This window comes from Macaca fascicularis, chromosome 2 (assembly GCF_037993035.2).
Source record: "Macaca fascicularis isolate 582-1 chromosome 2, T2T-MFA8v1.1".
NCBI classification, from domain to species: domain Eukaryota; kingdom Metazoa; phylum Chordata; class Mammalia; order Primates; family Cercopithecidae; genus Macaca; species Macaca fascicularis.
Window position 1 is genome coordinate 159,640,143 of NC_088376.1, and position 6,790 is coordinate 159,646,932.

Consider the following 6,790-nt stretch of genomic DNA (forward strand, 5'->3'; position numbering starts at 1 on the left):
TCACCTAGTACTACACTGAATCTATGTGAAAGAGTGATGTGTAGGCATTGTATTAGGTATTATAAGTAATCTAGAGATGATTTAAAGCATACAGGAAGATGTGCGTAGGTTACGTGCAAATACTACATATGCCATTTTATATAAGGGACTTGAGCAACCACAGATTTTGTTATCTATGGGGGTGTCCTGGAACCAATATCCCACCAACAACTGTACTAAAGATGGAAGGTATTATTTTAAGTTCTATCCACCTCCCAAAAAAAAGGACCTTTGAAACTGAAAGTGCCATGCAATTGTACAAAAAAACAATTGCTGTGAGTTTAGGAAATGTTACAACTCTTAATCTTGTCCTAAGGAAAAGTTTTAACTTCCAGTCCCTAAATATTCCCTTCTTCACAGTCAAAGGAGAAAAGCTCATCTGACCTTATGAGTATTATTTTTCTATCAAGAGGAAATTTCCCAGAGTTAGCTTGACTTAAAATAATTACACTTAACTTTTATCCTGACACATCCCCTAAGTTCTAATTGATACTTGCAAAAGCTGACTTACATTGACTTCTTTCTGGCTGCATATTAACCACAGAACAAATAGGGCTCTGAAGGCTGAGTAGATGTCTTTTTCAAATTGTCTAGAAAGCTAAAAACTGAGGCTCCTGTTTTCAGAAGAATCAGGAGATCAAGAAAATATCAGCTTAGGAAATAGGAAGCTACCATAGTAGAGAGAAAGCCACACATGAATTACTCAAGAGAAGCAGTGATTCTCTACCCCTCAGAACTTTCATTAAACTGATAGTAAAGGGATAACAATGTTCTTAAAAGAGCTGTAAACTCTTCAAATATAAAGACAAATATGGGTGATGACAGATGGAAAATGTCAGAATTCTGGAAGATGGAAAGCAAAGAATGGATAACTGATGTGGAGCAGAGAAACTGAAGCTAACATCCTGCATAGGAGGAAGCCAATAGGAAAGCAAGTCCGTCTGCCCTGAATTCTCCAAAGGCTAGAGGCTGGACAGCCAAGTACCTATGAAAGGGAGCCTCACAAGGTATGACTCATACATGCAAACCAAGGTCTTTGAGGTCAAAGCAGCTCAAAAGTCCACTAGGAGATCAAGGCAGAGGCAGAGATTGTTGGGAGTTAGGATAGAGCAGGAGCCAGGAGTCAGGAGTTAACTCTGGACTCTTCGATACTACCCATGTCAAAGTGCAGAAAAGACTCTGACCTCAGAAAGGCATTTGTTTGCTAAAGGCTTTTTAAAAGACCATTAGGCCAGGCACGGTGGTTCATGACTATAATCTCAGCACTTCGGGAAGACAAGGTGGGAGAATTCCTTGGGCCCAAGAGTTGAAGACCAGCCTGGGAAACATAGGGATACCCCGTCTCCATAAAAAAAATAAAAATAAAAAACTTGTGTTTTAATTAGCCGGGTGTGGTGGTATGTGTCTGTAGTCCTAGCTTCTTGGGAGGCTGAAGAGGGAGGATCGCTTGGACCTGGGAGATTGAGGCTGTGGTGAGGCTGTGATCATGCCACTACACTCCAGCCTGGGCAAAAAGAATGAAACCCCATTTTTTTCTAAACAACAACAAAAAAAGACAGATTAGCTTCTTTAAATTGGTTGTCTAAGAAGTCAAATCATTTAGATTTTCAATAATACACCCTCTTAATGAATGCCTTATATTCATTTATTTAAAATAGAAACTCAGTTGACTAATCTCCATTTAATCCAACTTGCCCAACTTAACCACAACTCTCACTTCTTCTGTAAAATGACTAATGCCCATATACTTCTGTTCCCACTAACTGAGGTGCATATTTACTGAGAGTCAAAATGGGTTTGTTCTTAAACTTATTTACGCCAGTTGTACTTGTCATTGTAATTATACAATTTGATTAAGTATTACATAAAGCAACAAAAATCGAGTACTAAGGAGAAGAGTAGTTGTTTCTATGGAAGCTAAATTGAGACTACTGGTCATGCCCGGCAGATTGAACACCTGCATTTTCTTCTGTTTCTCCCAAAACCTTAATACAGGAACAAAAGTCATAAACCCACAAGGGCAAAGAATGAGAGAGGAGATACATTAGAGTTGAGATGTCAGCAAAATTTTGGAATAGGCTAATTGGTAATTAATTTTAAGTTTCAACTTTTTCCATTCTGCAAGTGTCTGCAGGGGAGAAAGCCTCAAAAACAAGGTGATTCAAGCTGGGTATGGTGGTACACACGTGTAATCCTAGCTACTCGGGAGGCTGTGGTAGGAGGATCCTTGAGTCCAGGAGTTCAAGGCTTCAGTGAACTATGATCATGCCACTGTACTCCAGCCTGGGCAACAGAATGAGACCCTGTCTCAAAAAAACAAATGAAAAAGGCAAGGTAATTCCTACCACAGAATTAGCAAAAGCAGGGGAACTAGATAGCCCCCTCATCTCCTCCTCCTCTAGCCCATATGGCCATCTGACAGTCCCTCCCCGCAACCCTGGCAGGAAAGTGGATCTTTCAAAGTTGGACTGGAGAGACCATGGACTTGTGGACAACAGGCACAACTTGGCAGGTGAGAGGGAGGAAACTGAGAAAACTCAGGGATTGGGGAGAGTCTGCACACTGACCTTTGAAACTCCAGCCCTCTCCCACTGCTTGGCTGCCAGAACTCTGACTACAGGGCAAGACTGGCTACAGAATTTGCAGGGCCCAGTGCAAAATAAAAATGTATGGCTCCTTGTTTAAAATAAAATTTTCAAGATGGCAACAGCAGAGCATTAGAACAAGCGTGAGGTCCTTCCAAGAGCAGGGCCCTGTGAGACTGCATGGGATGCTGGCCCATGAAGCCAGCCCTGCGCAGGTTATTCCTACACAGGCAAAGGATTGAAGGACTGTTCTTGGAAACTGGACAATCCAGAGAAATGACCCACATACACTGTCATGTGGGAATTTCTCAATAAAAACGTCCAATTCTCATCAAATTGTCAATGTGGGTACTTTATGCATTTAACGGTAATTATTGCACACAGAAAAATTTTTCAGAAACCATTTTGTTCTTTTTTTTTTTTTTTTTTGAGACGGAGTCTCGCTCTGTCGCCCAGGCTGGAGTTCAGTGGCACCATCTCGGCTCACTGCAAGCTCCGCCTCCCGGGTTCATGCCATTCTCCTGCCTCAGCCTCCCGAGTAGCTGGGACTACAGGCACCCGCCACCTCGCCCGGCTAGTTTTTTGTATTTTTTAGTAGAGACGGGGTTTCACCGTGTTAGCCAGGATGGTCTCGATCTCCTGACCTCGTAATCTGCCCGTCTCGGCCTCCCAAAGTGCTGGGATTACAGGCTTGAGACACCGCGCCCGGCCCATTTTGTTCTTTTTAATTCATATTTTACCTACTGCAAATTTTAAAACCCCGTTCTTCCTTAAACTTTTAAATTCAATTGGCAGATATGATTTGGTAGGTTTATAAAATCTACCAAAATGCAATATTAACTTTTAAGGGGACTTTTAGCATCTAGTTAATTAATTCCCTTAATCATTTTAAAATCATATTCATAAATGTAATAAATAACTGTAATCCTAGCTACTTGGAAGGCTGAGGTGGGAGGATTGCTTGAGGCCAGGAATGCAGTGAGCTATGTTTGTGCCACTGCACTCCAGCCTGGGCAACAGAGTGAGACTCTGTCTCAAAAAACAAACATGGCTGGGTACAGTGGTGCACATCTGTAATCCCAGCACTTTTGGAGGCCGAGTTGGGCAGATCACTCGAGGTCAGGAGTTCAAGACCAGCCTGGCCAACATGGGGAAACTCCGTCTCCACAAAAAATTAAAAAATTAGCCAGCTGTGGTGGTGCGTGCCTATAATCCCAGCTACTCGGGAAGCTGAGGCAGGAAAATCTTTTGAACCCAGGAGGCGGAGGTTGTAGTGAGCTGATATGGCCTCACTGCATTCCAGCCTGGGTGACAGAGTGAGACCCTGTCTCAAAACAAACAAACAAACAAATGAAAATTATTACCAGCATATAATAATTTCCTTTTCATTTTAAATTCTTCAATTGGCTTATAACAAAACTTCCCAGGAAAAGCTCCTACAAATAACTTCTCAAATATAATAAGTCTTATAATAATTAAATTTATAAATACAATAGGACTTAATTTCTCTTAAATGGTCCAATACTGTTATAAATTTAGTAAGTGTTAAATCTTGAATCCCAAATCTAAGTCAGTTACACAATTTATATGTTAAATTGGAATCACAGGCTAATCTATTTCTCTAACATGCCTTTTTTTTTTTTTTTTTTTTTTTGAGCAAGGTACCGTCCAGGCTGGAATACAGTGGTGCAATCATAGCTCACTGCAGCCTCAAACTTCTGGACTCAGCCTCCCAAGTAGCTCAGGACTACAGGCATGTATTGCCATGCCTGTAATGAGAAAAACCTGGAATCACATAGAAAAACCTTCCCCCAAACTGGGAGGGAGCCGAGAGACCAAACAATGACTCAGACAAGTCCAGTTGAGCAAGTAGATGAGTTTGTTAGGACTTACATAGCAGGTACTCCCGGACAGCAGCAGGACAGCTTTAGAGACCCATGCTGCCTCCCATCCCTATGCTGCTTTTAAACTAATTTTCTGGCTCTTTGCCTACTATATGTGTTATGGGACTTTTTTCCCAGGTAGGTTCTCAGATACTCTCTGGAATGTTTGGGTTCTCAGGGACACCTGCTCCTTGACAGGACAGAGTAAGACCCCATCTTTAAAAAAAAGAATAAAAAGAAGTACCTAAAATAAGGATTTTAACTAACATTTAATACCATATGTTTACTTTGTAACTTTCCTAAATTCTAAAGTTTATAAAGTTAAAGAAAGTTGTTCATTTGAAGAAATATTACCTTTCCACTTAGGGGAACATCATCTTCTCAGCTGGCTGAGTTTACTCTGACCAAAGACTTCAGCTGAGCATGAGACTTGGAATTATAAGACACCCTGAAACATTTCTTGTGACTGATTGCCAAGCTAAGTTCCTTTCTGTAGTCACTACATTTTGGACTCTAAAATCCAGTCCTTGAGTTTCAGTCCTAAATGTTCCTTTGTTCCTGGAGTTTGCAACCCCAAATAAAATTGTAGCTAGGAAAGGCACAGTAATCCCAGCACTGAGAGACCAAGGTGGGTGAATCGTTTGAACCCAGCAGTTCGAGACCAGCCTGGGTAACGTGGTGAAACCCTGCTTCTACCAAAAATACAAAAAAATCTTCTGCATGTGGTGGTGTGTGCCTGTAGTCTCAGTTACTCAGGAGGCTAAGGTGGGTGAATTATCTGAGCCCAGAAGGTTGACGCTGCAGTGAGACATGATCGTACCACTGCATCTAGCCTGAGTGACAGAGGGAAAACCTGTCTCAAAAAAGATTGTAGGTAACATCTTTCATCACTACTTGGTTTTACATTTCTTCAGTTCTCCTTGGATATGTAATGTTTTCCAACTACCCGTAAAGATACGGTCATTTCATTGGATCCTCAGGATTCTTTTTTTTTTTTTTTTTTGAGACCGAGTCTCGCTCTGTCGCCCAGGCTAGAGTGCAGTGGCCGGATCTCAGCTCACTGCAAGCTCCGCCTCCCGGGTTTACGTCATTCTCCTGCCTCAGCCTCCGGGTAGCTGGGACTACAGGCGCCCACCACTGTGCCCGGCTAGTTTTTTGTATTTTTTTTAGTAGAGACGGGGTTTCACCGTGTTAGCCAGGATGGTCTCGATCTCCTGACCTCGTGGTCCGCCCGTCTCGGCCTCCCAAAGTGCTGGGATTACAGGCTTGAGCCACCGCGCCCGGCCCAGGATTCCTATTTAAGTCTCTGTGTTAGTCAGGGTTCTCTAGAGGGACAGGACTAATAGGATAAATGTGTATATGAAAGGGAGTTTATTATGGCTCACAAAATCACAAGGTGAAGTCTCACAATAGGCCGTCTGCAAGCTGAGGAGCAAGGAAGCCAGTCCAAGTCCCCAAACCTCAAAAGCAGGGAAGTTGACAGTGCAGCCTTCAGTCTGTGGCCAAAGGCCCAAGAGCCCCTGGCAAACCCCTGGTGTAAGTCCAAGAGTACAAAAGCTGAAGACCTTGGAGTCTGATGTTCGAGGGCAGGAAGCATCCAGTATGGGAGAAAGATGGAGGCCAGAAGACTAAGCCAGTCTAGTCCTTCCACTTTCCTCCTCCTGCTTTTATCCTAGCCACCCTGACAGCTGATTAGATGGTGCTGGCAGCTGACTGAGGGTGGGTCTGCCTCTCCCAGTCCACTGACTCAAATGTTAATCTCCTTTGGCAACACCCTCACAGACACACTCAGGAACAATACTTTGCATCCTTCAATCCAATCAAGTTGACACTCAATATTAACCATCACAGTCTGTTAAAACCTTTTTGGAGTTGGTAGAATCCCAAAATGTTTTCATGTCCTTCTTTATGGTAGGGTCACACCCCTATGGACATTAAATGACATCCAACTGAATTCTGCATTATCATGGATTTGTCAGATAGTGCTAAGATCATTCTAATGACTCTGAGCATTCTACAGCAAGGCCCACAGTAAACAGGCCCCAGCTAGTCACAGAGTTTCAGTTCTTAGTGCTTCACTCTTAACTACAGGCAAACAAGTAAATACCATCAGATATTTGAGGAAATTTTTCTAACACAAAAGACAAAGAAGACAACAAACATTAAAAAGAACTTGGAAGAAATAGAGATCATATAGGGAGGAGAGGAAAACAATAATTAATATCCTCAAAGAAATTTAAGAAAATATTATACCCAAAACCAAACAGGATGCTATACACAAAA